The sequence below is a fragment of the Giraffa tippelskirchi genome, chromosome 4 (assembly GCF_054371585.1).
Source record: "Giraffa tippelskirchi isolate mGirTip1 chromosome 4, T2T-mGirTip1v1.2.pri, whole genome shotgun sequence".
NCBI classification, from domain to species: domain Eukaryota; kingdom Metazoa; phylum Chordata; class Mammalia; order Artiodactyla; family Giraffidae; genus Giraffa; species Giraffa tippelskirchi.
In genome coordinates, this window is record NC_137278.1 from 22,167,020 (window position 1) to 22,181,894 (window position 14,875).

Genomic DNA, 14,875 nt, shown 5'->3' on the forward strand with positions numbered 1-14,875 from the left:
CAGAATTCAAGTCCAAATCTGTCCCCTGAGAATCCGTACTTCAGAAAACATTAAGGTCACTGTATTATATCACCTTACTTTGCAGGTCAAGAAATCAGAGATTAGAGAGAAAAACTGATTTGCCCAAGGTCACACAGCTATGACTAGCAAAGACTAAAACCCTAATATCCAGACCCTGTCTCCTGCCTTCCGTCAGGTGCCTGTGCTCAGGGTTGGACTGTGGCTAACGCACCATTTCGGGCTGAACGGCACGTAACTAGACACAAAGCCACCCCTGCTTCCTACCTTAAAGAGACTCTCAATTTAGCAGTATCTCTTTGGAAATACCCTCATGGGCAACCCAGGATGGCCTCCTCCAACTCTGCCTCTTTTTCCATATCACTTGTATCCATTTTCTGTGTATGGTGGGTGGGGAATAGTGAAGGTGAGGGTGAGATGACTCATGAAGTCTGAGTTAGAGCCTGGTTATTTGTGATTTTTTAAAATTCACAACAGGTGATTCTGACTCATTGCCAGGGACGATAATCACAAATGAGCCTCTTTTTTTACATTTATTTACACTATAATCATTTCTTATAATTATTCATACCATAGTTATTTCTTAGTTTGTATCCTTAGAAGACTCTGGAGTAGGGCTAGATATTATTGTTTTTCAGTACAACAGAAAAAGTTATAATGTTTTTAAGCCATTTGCCAAGAACCACACTGTGCATTTGTGGCAGAACAGAAGCTAGGGTACCTCCTAGGTCCTGACCAGACCTCATTTCACTCCTTGCCACAGTGCCTACCATATTTTTGTGCTCTTACCGACTAAACCCAAGTCTGCTGTTGCTCAAAGAGTATCCAAGGTGTTAAGAAGTATTTGGTCTTATATACTCACCATATGCATTTACCTCACCAGTCCAGGGTTGGACCCTGATTCTACCCCCCCCGCCCCCCACCACCACCTCCGGGATGCAAAGAGACAATCAGTCTCTCAAAGCTGAACCCACACCATGTCATTTAATTAATTTACAGTGAAAAATACAACCAGCAGGGAGAGCAGCTCTTCTTTTGACAAACACTTTTTATCCCTGTAGAAGAGTTATGTGGTAAATCAAATTTTAGCCAGATACTTATTTCTCATGAAGAATCAGAGAGAGGAGGTAAGTGTCAAAGCTAAGCACCAAGTAGCATTAAACTGTAACTGTCTGGTGCATGTTAAGCTACATTAGAGACACACCAGACAAGATGAACCCTGACCTGTATCCTGGGTAGTGCTGAGATGGGTACAACTGGTGGACAAAACTGCTTGAGGGGAATAATATTTTCACATTGTATCTCCAGTTGGCCATGCAGTGATACTCAGTAAAGGCTCGTTGATTGTTGGAATAAAACACAATGTCTCAGGCATTGGCCTTCCATGCTTTGAATCCATCTGCATCACTTAACCTACATCATCTTTTTAATCATATGCACTGCTATATATATGATTCTTCTACAAGCAGCAAAATGCCCAAAATGCTTTTTCTACTTTATCTCAGTCAGTCCAGGCTGCTGTGACAAAATAACAAGGACTGCCTGCCTTATATAGAAACTTCTTACAGCTCTGGAGGCTGGAAGTCTGCAATCAGGGTGCCAGCATGGCTAGGTCTAGTGAGAGTTCTCCTCTCGGTTTGCAGACAGCCACCTTCTTGTTCTGTCTTCACATGGCAAGGAATATGGAGTGGACAGAGTAAGCGCTCTAATTTCTTTTCTTTATAAGGGCACTAATGTCATCATGAGGGCTCCGCCCTCATGACCTAATTATCTTCAGCTGGCAGGGATGGGGAAGGTGGTTTACGGTTTCAATATAGGAATGCAAAAGAGACACAAAGATGTAACATGCCTTCCATACCTGCCTCCTTTCTTTCTCATCCTCTACTTGACTTTACAAGTCCAATCAGGAGCTTTGGTGCCTCGTGAGGCCAACAACTACTTTTGGATTTAATATCTGCTTTTTAACTGTAACATTCCCTCCACAGCATACCAACAATATTCAACATCTGGCTTTGCCTGAGGAGACTTTTGGAAAAGGCTCAACGGGAATGGCAGAGTTGAGGAATTGGTCAGGCTCACCTTGAAGTTGCTATTGCATAGAAGTTTGTTCAACAAAAGAATGCCAGAGTGGGTTGATTGTGTTTCACTTTGGATGAGAAAAGCTAAAATCCTTATATACGGTAAATCTAGAGTTATTTTGCTAGTAAATAACACACTGCCCTTTATTTCCAGGGATCTGTCTGAATGATGGAAACATGACATGACTATATTATTCCCAAGGATATAAGAGATAGATTAGATATAGACATGTATACATATTTATTGCATTCAAATAAAATAATTTTGCAAGTTTCTGAGATACATGAGAATATGAATGAATCACTCAAACATGTCTGAAAGCATATGAAGGATTTATATCACTTCCAAAATACAAAACATCTCAGAAGCACTACTATAAAATTAAGGCATTGCTTAAATGATTATTTTCTGATACTGTCCAAGAGATTGGTTAGTATTTTAACATGGAATATAATTTCCAATTAACCTGTATCTCATATTGGAGGATCTTGATGGGAGTCCATAGGTTGAATGAGTGAACGAATGAATAAGCCTGTGAGGATTTTGTTCTTTTTGGCCCTTTAAGCAGACTGAAGCCATTTGAGTGGAAAGAGCCCCTTTCTGGGACTGGGAGGGGGCAGATTCCTCTGCACAGGAAAGAAAAGCGCCCTGATGAGGCAGTCATCAGTGTACATAGAGAGTCTGAAAAGAAACCCTGGTATGAAGTCAGTGTTTGCTATGTAACAAGTACAGCACACAAATCATCCCTTTCCATCTCCCAGGAACGCAAGGAGTAGGTAGTTTGGTTCCCTTTTACAGGCGAGGGAAATGGACTCAGTGTGATGAAATAACCTACCACTTACTCTACAGCAGTGGAATGGCTAATCTTGGACTTGAATCAGGCCACCTGTCTTATTCTAAGACTCATGCTTTTCAACACTGTGCTGACTCCTGTTCTCTGCCTACCCACCCCCTGGAAGGATTAGGTAGGACAGCAGAGCTTCCTAGACCAGAATGACTTGTTTCACAGGAAGCTTTCCAAAAGAGGAAAGTCAGAGCTCTTTCTCCCTGCTTATCTGATTAATCCAAGAATGGAGAGACAGAAGAGGTGGGTAAGACTTTTGGTTTACACTCACCCGGTTCTAGGCACCAAGCTATCAGCATGTATACTATGATTAGTTGAAGATTATAACTGTATTTAAAAACCTGGGTGTGACCTCATCAAGGAGATCAAAGGCAGCTTTGGGGATTTAATGTTGTTCCAAAAAAATCAAGGGAGTGGCCTTTAATTAAGGAGTGAAACTCTCAGCAATACAATAGTAATGAGACCTTTGAAGTTTACAGAGCATGTTTCATGTTTGATCTCATTTGTCATAAAACAAGAAATCACCGTTTGCCAAGAGATTCCTGTGTTTCCAGCACCATGAGGGGGGAAATCACGTGCTATTTCACAACATACAGGAAGACGAGCAGGTCAATATCAGGACGCCTGTCTCATCAACGTTGATGCTGAGGGCCAGAGAGCAGAGAGAGGTACCTTCTTCCCCGTTCACTGCCCTGCACTGTGCCGACTGCCAAGAGCTGCTGTCTCTCCTCCACCCCTTCCCAACTCATTTCTCATTCTTTCTAGAACTAAAGGAAAAAATGTCAGTTCTCACAATCGAAAAGCTGAGCTTATGTCTCACAAGTCTGTTTTGTCTCAACATGATTGGAATTAACCTAAAACTGAGAAACTACCTAGGAACAGTTGGACACATTTCATAGGCAAGATTCCAGTGTGGAAATCAAATGCAAGTGGCTGTTATGAATTTGGGAAGCTGTGCACAATCTGGAAAAACAAAACAAAACAAAACTGTGTTTCTGTTCTGAGAGATCTAGGCTAGATATGAAGCCAGAAGAGAGGGAGTGAACTACTCAAAATAGACACACTGTATAGAATAAAAATTTCCTGTACTTCCTGGTGGCGCTTGTCATGTCAACAAGACATGGAGGGGGGTTGTTATAGTCTTGGATGGATTTTATGGATGCAAGGATCCATCCCACATTCCCCCAAAATGTCCTTCCATTCCCAAACATAGTCACAGGTGCAAAGCAATGTTTTCATGAGGATGGCACACATAGTATTGTATCAATAGAAAATAAAACTGACCTTGAATGATACTGATCAATGTGCAAGTCTGAAGTCTCTTACCGGTTGAATGGATGTCTCTGAATGAAGTAATTTCTTCCTCTCTCACGTACCATCTGCAGCAGCATCCCCCTGCTGCCTCTTCCATGAGGTTGTTGTGACACTGAAGAAAAGAATACACAATCACTAATCATCAGAAAGAAGGAAAAATAGGTGGGATTGTTCATTTTTGCAAACAGTTCACCAAGCCCTGCAATAAGCTCCAATTTTTAAGACTTGAACCATTGATGGATCAAACAAACACAACAGAACAGGGTCAAGAAAACTTGAGAGAAAGCAAGAAAATGTTCTCTTGAGAAAAATGTTTCTGGCCTAAGAGGAAAAGGTTTAAGTTTTTGAATAAAATAAACATGATGATGAAAGGATAGGCTGGCTGGAGTCAAGGATATTGTATTAAAAGTGACTAAGAAAAAGCAGAACGACTTAGAGTCAGCACTGGCTCTTTGTCACTGGAACTGTTAAAGAAAACTAGATGTTTACTCATCAGAAATGTGACAAAGGGAATTCCCGCCTTGTATGAGATGCTCAGGCATAGCACTTAGGTTCTTCTTGAATTTTAAGACTTGATGAAAGACCACAAAGTACAGCAGGATCAATGAAAAGGTGTGTTATCAGTGACCCAGATAGAAGTTTAGGAAAACTCAAGTTCACATTAAATACACAGATGGATTAATAACATTCCTCTTGATACTGAGAAATGATCTCTTGGGTAGTATGTGGTAGCACACAGGGGAAGAAGGGCAGGTGATACAATCATTAACTGGTTGTATGACCTTAGGCAAGATATTTCACCTCATTAGGCCTTGGTCTCCTCATCTCTAGGAAGAGAGGGTTGGATTCTTCAGGAGAATCTCTGCTCTGACAATCTAGAATTTTCTTCTTCCATAAAAGGAGGGGTGGCCAGAAAACAGAACCATTCATTTGAAAGAAGAGTTTTCTGTGTATTAATGAACATTAAACCTAGCTTTGGGATTATCACATCTCTCCTTGTAAACCGCAAAGAACTGGGCATAAGGGGAAAATTGAGCTAAAAAGAGAAAGGAAAGATAATCACTCATATCTTTGTGGCCATATAGCAAAAGAAGATCATGTTAACTATCACTACTCTTAATGTTATCTTCAAAATGACAAGACCTTGCATTATACAGGGTTTCATAATTATAATCCCCTATAAATATTAGAAGATTCCCTTCTCAACCATTGCCTTTTCATTTAAGATGCTGAGCCCCCCCCACTATATCCATCCCAAAGTGTGATGTTCTGCTTACTCCTTCCTTTCAAAGTGCACTTTTGTAAAAGTCTGAGTCACAATTTGTATTTTAGCAAATCTGCCACTGCAGTTCTGTTCTTCCATGAGATGGGCACTTTTTTCACTCACATCCAAATATCTGGTTTCCTCTTCTTACCTGACCTTTGAGGAAATGGTCAATGATAGTCTTAAGACCTATTGTCCAGATCAGGTGATGGCAACTCCAGACAATGATGCATCCTTGCTCCTTTCATGAGCCCTTAGCATCAAGAAATCAGGTGCCCTCTCCTGGCATGAGTTTACTTTCAGATGGGTGATCCAGTGCAAAGTTTGGACAGGACACACAGATTACCTGAGCAAGCAGTAAAGGTCTATCACTGAATTCCTTACTGATGATAGAGGAACCTCAGGGTGAATAGAAAGCAAGCTCACTTTTGTTGGATACCTACTATGTGCCAAGCATTGTGTTAAGCACTTTAAAGTCATTATTCCATATTCTAGTCACTCTGAAGTCATTATCCCATTGAATCAGCATAACCTAGCAACTACCATATGTGGACGTGGCATTTGGAACTTTAAAGACTTCATCCACTGACTCATCACATTGCTCGTATCAAAAAAGTGACAGTGTGTAAGTCATTTCACTACCACCACACAGCTGATAGCCAGGTAACTGAAGACTCAAACTCAAATATTTCAGCCTCATGTGTACTGTTCTTTTCTTCTATCCTGGTTGCCTCCAAACCAAAACATTAATAGGTGAAATTAATGCTGTGTGGTCACCCAATGGAGGATGTGATCAACTCCCTACTGGGAAGGGGGTTCAGGAGGGACACACACACACACACACACACACACACACACACACACCCCTGTGGCTGATTCATGTTGATGTGTGGATGATTCATATTGATGTATGGCAGAAACCAACATAATATTTTAAAGCAATTGGCCTCCAATAAAAAAATAGGAAAAAATTAGTTCTGATATTGACCAAAATTATAAGACTGATATTCACATAACAGAACTTTCTAGGATGAACAGGAAAGACACCCAGACTGCTGGGGAATAGCTTGAGTAAAGAAAGGGGCAAGTGGTTAGGAGCTGGGGCAGAAACCACTGTGCACACAGCCCAGGAACTGCAGGTGGAGCACGCGCCAGGCTTTCTTATCAGCGTGTCCTGAAAGGGGTGAGAGGGAAGGGGCAGGCATAGCGCCTGAAAGCCAGCAGTGGGTACACATCACAAATGGAGTGAGACTCTTTCTTTGCTATGGGAAATGAGCTCAATGGGAAGGCAATGTACTCAGAGTCAAGACGTGGAAAGATCACCCAGGCAGTGGTATTTGCCCTGGAAGATTCTTTCCCTTGTTCCCAAGCCAGAGTGACAAGGCAGAGAGGGTGTATGTGGTGTCGCCACTCCACGGAGCAGCACCTGTCTCATTCTCTGTCTAATGAGTCGGCTCAGATGAAAGCACAACACTCCATCGTAACAATAATCAGCCTCAATCCACCATGAGATAAATTATATGTTTGTGTGCACTGAAAAGGCTTAAAGGACCCATTTGTGAGTGGTGGTGGAAAATGCTCTCAGCCCAGTGTAGATAAGAACATTCCCAAACCAGCTTCAAACCATAAAAATGCACTGATATTTATTATGGCCTTAGTAGATGCCAAGGACTTGAACTACAATATTGTCAGTCCACCTCCATAACCAACATATATGGCAGCTGATCAAACTTCAGCCTAGTAGCATCTGTGTGTGCTTGCTAAGTTGCTTCAGTCACGCCTGACTCTGCGACCCTATGGACTGTAGCCCTTTAGGCTCCTCTGTCCATGGGATTCTCCAAGCAAGAAGACTTCAGTGGGTTGCCATGCCCTCTTCCAGGAGATCTTCCTGACCCAGAGATAGAACTCGAGTCTCTTGCATCTTCTCATTGGCAGGCATGTTCTTTACCACTAGCACCACCTGGGAAGCCTTCACCCCAGTAGAGTAAAGCTCAGATGGCGCTGTTGCAGCATGCCACTCTAGAGGGTGCTGTTTTCATGGTGGTCTACGTGAACAGCATCCATGAAGTTGTGTAGTGAACAGCCCTTAGAGGTATGCCCGGTGACCCTGCTCAGAAGAAATATTTTCCTCTAGATCAACTTAGGAAATGGCTGTCCTGGGCTTTGAACCCAGGTCTTTCTGACTCCAAATTCCATATATTAATTACTCTGTAAGACATCAGAAATTGATTTTTTAAATAGCTGAAAGGAAGTAGGGGTTTGGGGAGGGCAGTTGGTTTTCCTTGGGGTTTGTCTTCAGAGTTTTCAGGAAGAAATTTTGCATTCAGTCCAGGACTCGCAAGTGGGAAGGCTGGCCAAAAGCACATCCAAGCCTGTGGATCTTAAGGGGGAGTTGACCAGGCATTTCAGTGGGGTGTTGGCCCTTTGTGCTTGGAATTCCTCAGTTCTGAATTCAGGAGTCATTTCCGGTGAAAGATCAATAGGATGATGGGGCTTGGGAAAGATTTAGAAAAGTTTATGAATATTCACTCTTTTATCAATGCCCATCAGACTTGGAGGAGGAGAGAGCTGGAAAGAGCATTCTAAAGTATCTGGATCTGTCCCTTACCAAGGGATTAGGCAAAGTAATTCAAATGATACTAGAGATTGCAAGGCCCCCAGGCTTTGTAGTTTTGGGTGCACGCTGTTTTGGGTGCAGTGAGCACACCTTGGGAAGTGAGGCTCTGAGACAACCCTCCCAGGAATCGACAACCTAGCATCACGTATCATGATGGACTCTAGGAGCGGACATTTGGAAAAGCAGCTTGGGGAAGTGACATTTACACAGAGCCTTCATTCACTATTGTCAGCCCCTGAGGTTACAATGGTAAACAAGTTGGTGAAAGCCCTGCTTCCAGTGTGGAAGCCTCGAGGTCTCTACATGTGGAGAAGCCCAGCAGAAGAGAGCTAACATAAACTTGGTGGCATGGAAAGGCCCAACACTGCTGGTTTTGAATATGGAGGAAGAAGACCGTGAGTCATGGAAGACACATGGCCTCTGAAAGCTGAAAGAGACAAGGAAACAGACTCCTCGCTAAGGCCTCCAGAAGGAACACAGCCCTAATTCAAACCTCAATCTTAGTCCAGTGAGAACCACTGCAGACTTCTGACCCACAGAACTGTTAGATAACGAATATGCATCGCTTTAAGCCATTCGCTTTATGGGAATATCTGGTTGGCTAAAAATTTGTTTGGGTTTTTCATACCATCTTATGGAAAAACCTAAAGGAAAGTTTTGGCCAACCCAACATATTATAGTAGCAATGGAAAAACCAGTAAGCACTGTATTTAATGCTAGCCATTCTTACAATTAGTATAGGATAAAGTTCCAAAACAAAGAAGAGGAGGAAGGACACAGAACAGAGAAGTGGATTTTTGTTGAGAGTGAGATTCCTGTGGAGAAGTGAAGAGAGAATGCAGGGTGTGCTGGGAAGCAGCCAGTGATGGTGTGTGCCTTGATTAGGCCACATCTGAGGTTGGGATTATAAGGATAGGAAAGCAAAAGGGTCTTTGGTGTCAAGGTGAGGTGTTTGGGTGCAGTTCTGTACTCAGTATTGTAGGGTATTCCAGAGAATATGTGCCCATCACAGCTTCTATCTTCTCACTCTCCCACCTTCTTTCCTTTCCCTTCGGAAATTAATCTTTTGAATGCTATCTGCCTTTTCCAAGAAAGCATAGGAGCTTGAGATGAACATGTACACACTACTATATATAAAACAGATAAACAACAAACACCCAGTGTATAGCACAGGGAAGTCTACTCAATATTCTCTAATAACCTACATGGAAAAGAATCTGAAAAAGAATGGATATATGTATATGTATGAAAAAAGTGAAAGTCGCTCAGTCATGCCCGACTCTTTGTGACCCCGTAGAGTCCAGGGAATTCTCCAGGCCAGAATACTGGAGTGGGTAGCCTTTCCCTTCTCCAGGGGATCTTCCCAACCCAGAGAGAGAACCCAGGTCTCCCACATTGCAGGCAGATTCTTTACCAGATGAGCCACAAGGGAAGCCCATGTATATGTATAACTGAATCACTTTGCTGTGCACCTGAAACTAACAACATTGTAAAGCAACTATACTCCAATATAAAACAAAAATTATATGAAAAATTAAATCAAAATAAAAAATGAAAAGAAAACATAAGAAAAAAGATAAAAATAAAGCATAAGAAATTAAGAATGTAATTTCTGGAAAGAGATCACTGAGGAAGTCTGGTTATCAGGAATGGGCACCACTACAGGCTGCCCAAAGGTGTACAAGATACTTCTCCAGTTATATTACAACAGAACAATGTCTTCACTGACGGAGAAGGTTAACTTGATGAAAAGCATAGCAGATTACCTGGAGTTCACTGACATGGACTGACTATCATGACTGTGTTAAAAAAACAAACTGTGTTTCTTTGGGCAAGTCACTTCTCTCATCCATCTCATCTGTGAAATGGGTCTGCTTTATTTGCAGATTGCTGAAAAGATCAAAGGAGTTGATGTAAGTGAAAGAACTTTGTAAGCAGAAAAGTACAACCCTTGTGCCATCAGCCCTCTCAGTCCCCAGGCTCTTAACAGCACTGAGAGGGAAGGAGTCTGTCTTCCTGAGGCCTCAGGGCTGTCTGGTTTTTGGTTTGATCATTAACACCCATGTCATCATCTTCCCCTTCATTTCTGTCTCTTCTTATCTCCCGAGTTTTTCTACTCCCCTTCTAATCAGCTGAATTCTTTGATCACTAATGTTGCCTTCTTGTTAAACAGATCTCTGAAACCTCTTTATTTGTAAACTGGTTTTACAAACCAAATGGCTCCTGCATAATGTACAAGCATGTTAGCAAAAGCTGAGAGGATGGTATTCAACTGGGAAGTTTACATAAACAGAGGCAAGATTTTTCTTTAAATGTAGGTGGTCTTCCTGGAATAAATATTCTTTCTGGATTTGATTCTCTGTTTCAAGAAGAGAAAATAGCTTCAAAGCATTAAAAGGTAATTTCTTTGGTAGTATAATAATAATAATTCCATAATTAATCCAGAGGATGACTGCTCCTAAAATTACCTGTTCCCAGTACATTTCAAGGTTATGATTTTTATTGAATTCATCTTCCCTTTACATGACCTCATACTGAGATCTGAGTTGGTGATTTGTAGACAATAAAACTACACATTGCTTCCACCATGAAACTGCTTCTACCACATGTAAATGAGGGGGTTTCCTTTCAAACCATGCCTTCTGTTTCCCTACCTGGAGCCCTGGGCAGACGGCAGGCTGACCCACTCACAGCAGGACCAAGCAGGTGGACTGTCAGAGAGGGAAAGTGAGAAAACCAAAGCCTAGCACAGAATTTACTCATGTGGGCAGGATACAGACTAGGAGACTGATCTGTTGATGAATTCTGGAAGCACAGCCAGGCAGGGAAATGATGGTCTCCAGAGGGTGTAGGAACGGAGGGAAGTTTAACATGTCACGGGCATATACACCTGATACTGGACTTCTTAGATGGGTGGAGCTTAGCACTGAGCATCCAGAAAGATGGTGTCTGTCCCAGCACACCCTGCCAGCTGTGGCTGTTTTTCTGTTTTCCTCTTTTCTCACCCACTGGGCACATCTTCCTGGCCTGCTTGAGATACACACTCCCACCCAACTCTCTACTGAAAGTTGCCCTGGGAAGATGAACTGTATCAGTTATACCTCAAATTTAAACAGCATGTGAAATCTCAGAAGATTCGGAGTGATCACAGAGCTTCATATTCTCATTTTACAAGGCTCCAGAGAGCCCGGATGGTGATGGCTAGTTAACGGAGGGCTAGGACCTTGACACACAGAGCACAGCCCACAGTAGCAGTCACCGAATCAGCTCCTGCTGCATTTGGTTTCCTAAACTCCATCTCACCATTTGAAAGGGAGGGCTCTGTATGCCACAGTGGACAGTTGGGGGATAAGAAGTGCAAAGCCTTCCAAGGTCTCCCTAAGACAACCCCCCATCACCACTGAAGGCAATTCCTACATAGTTAAGTCAATCATTCCAAATGGAGTAGGTCACTAGGAAGGTTTCCAAAACTACATCATTGAGTCAGGAAATGGCATCATTTCTCTATATTTGGGATCTTAGAGAAAATCCAGACAGGGCTCTTTGGCTAAATTGGCGTGTGGTTTGATCCCGTAGTTCGTGAGGCACACGACCCGAATGTTGAACGGTACGTGATGGTTGCAGAAGCTGTTCAGGGTGCAATCCAGCACTACCACATCATCTATGATGAGAACCAAAGAGCCACCACCCAGACATCACTGGGTCATTTTCTCAAAAGGGTAGATAGAATTGAATCCAGCAAGGAACCAGAACCTGTGCCATCAGCATCAGGTGTGGCTGAAATTGCATCCTGCCCGAGGTCTCCTATTGCTGATGATGTTTCAGCTCCACCACCTTCCTCCTCCTCTCGCTCCCCCAGTCAATAACACTTCTTGCCTGGTCATTTGATGCCAGCCCCTGTATGCCAGCTGTTGTGCCCTACTACTGTACTTTGCAAGGTACTGTACTCTAAAAATGCTCTTTATTTTATTGTGTTTTATGTTTTTTATGTATTATTTGTATGAAAAGTATTATTAACCTACTACAATATAGTAGTATTTAGTCTCTTGTATTCGTTAGGTACCTGGGCTAACTTGGTTGGACTTACAAATTGGACTTATGAACATGTTCGCAGAATGGAATCTATCCATATGAAAGAGACTTGCTGTACTAATAATCATTATTACTGTTATGAAGAAGGAAAAAAAAAAGAGCAAAGAGAAGACACAAGTGAAAACACTGATGGGGATGCCTCTGGCTCCTAAAGATGGCAGGAACTGAAGTGCAGGGAGAAGAGAGGGTGAGCAGCTAGTAGACAGTGTCAGAGACAAACAAAGGCACCCAAGCCGGTTCCTTACCAACCTGATAATAGATGGTGATTCAAGGGACAAGAGCTCCTTAAACAGTCTGGTTTCAAGACGTCTGTTCTTTGGAGGAGAAATTATCTTTTGCCTTCACGTAGGGCAAGAAAGGCTATGACCAACCTAGATAGCATATTAAAAAGCAGAGACATTACTTTGCCATCAAAGGTCCATTTAGTCAAAGCTATGGTTTTTCCAGTGGTCATGTATGGATGTGAGAGTTGGACCATAAAGAAAGCTGAGCATCAAAGAATTGATGCATTTGAACTGTGGTGTTGGAGAAGACTCTTGAGAGTCCCTTGGACTGCAAGGAGATCCAACCAGTCCATCCTAAAGAAAATCAGGCCTGAATTTTCAGTGGAAGGACAGATGCTGAAGCTCTAATACTTTGGCCACCTGATGCAAAGAACTGACTTATTGGAAAGGATCCTGATGCTGGGGAAGACTGAAGGCAGGAGGAGAAGGGGGTGACAGAGGACAAGATGGTTTGATGGCATCACTGACTCGATGGACTTGAGTTTGAACAAGCTCCAGGAGTTGGTGATGGACAGGGAGGCCTGTTGTGCTGTAGTCCATGGGATCCTAAAGACTCAGACATGACTGAGCAACTGAACTGAGGGCAAGTTAAGAAGGACTTGAAGCTATTGATATGGACCCAGAGTTTAAGGGAGAGTTAGCTGTCCAGCCTGGACTTGTGCCATTAGCCCATCTCCAAATCCTCTGTGCATGTGGGCTGTGAGCATGACAAGTGTTCTATCCTCCAACCAGGAGGCGGAAAATACAGGAAAATGGAAGGAAGATTTCTCAATCACCTTGGGGGTAAGGACCCTTAACCCTAGAATCACAGTGGAGGAGGGAGTCTAGGCCTGCCTCTCCCTGAAATGTGCCAAGAAGGAAGCCTAATTTCCTCCAGGTCTCCCCAGGAGTCAGCATGAGTCAGTTCTTTTTGGAACCTCCTCTGTCATTTCACTGTGTAAACCTGAACCCCACCCTGTGCATCTCACATCTATCATAGAGTTACCTCTAAACCAGTTCTCTCTTGAGTGGTTTGGAAATTGTCTTTGCTCTGGAGGATAATGAGAGATACCTTTGCATGGACAGGACAGGTAGCAGTGAATCCTTGCACATGTATTTGTGGTTTCTAAGCATTTTCATATCATTCAACTGAGTTTCGCAACAACCCAGTGGCAATTCTCAAATCAAACATGGTGTTTGTCCAAGATCAAAGACATTGTAAGACAAGGAAGCTTGACTCCAGACCCCAGGCGTCTACTCCAATGCCCTCACGTGTTTATAACCCCCTCTTAGAAGAGGTCTAAGTCGCATGAGTGACCTGCTCGCCAAGACACATTCTGTCCTGAAATTCAAAGGATGGAACATCTGGAGACATTGAGAGTTCTGCTCTAAGGTCTCATAGTGTATTCTTTTTCACCTGAAAAACTGTGGGCACTACTTAAACTAAAACAGCTTTTTCATTGAAAGCTAATAATCACTTGCTGCTATAAAAGGAGTTAATGTAATCAACTCCTAATTAACGTACAATTAAGATGCCTGCCACTCCATAACTAGCCAATAGTCAGAAATAAATGAGAACATAACTGATGAGCCTTTCCAAACCTCCAGGGTTAGGATTAGGGAACTTTGTCTGAGACTTGTCAAAATGCTTCAAGAACCTGATTCACAGTCTTTTCCAGAAACCTAAGGGAGAATGTGTTTTTACGTATATGTTTATAGCCTGTTTCCCAGAGATATGGAAGCAGCAGACACCTGTCAAGAATTTCCAGTGAAACATTTTTGTTACCCGTGACTTGAGGATAGCAGCTTTAACCCCATCTAATCCATCGGGCCCACAGAGAGTGACTTGCTCAAGGTTTACAGAGCAACTTAGTGGTGAAATCAGGATGAGAGCCTCTAGTTCCACATCCCAAGCCTCATACTCTGCTTCTTTCTGATAACATTCGGGTTGAGCTCTCTGAAATCAAAGCATTTTAACTGAATCTATCCTAAATCAAGCATCTGTAGTTGAATCTTTGTCTCTCTCAAAATCCTCACTCATGTCATGATTACTCCAGAGCCCAGGATAACTGCAAGGCAGAACAAAAGGGTAAATGTCTTAAGGCGGGGGGGGGGATGCGGCGGAATATGCTGAATTTCATTTGTTTTAAAATATGAATGAAATATGAATACAAGTAAGCTACAAGTCAACGACTAAGGTCACAACATCATTAAGCTAAACGAGATCTCCCCAGAAGTTTACAAACACCAAAATTAACAGGAAATATCACTGCAAAATGGAACTCAAGAAATTTCCCTATATTGCTGGAGATGGATCAGGGAAGAGGAAGGTCAGAGCATCAGTGCCAGGAAAACCCCAGCAAGACTGAAATGGAGCCATCCAC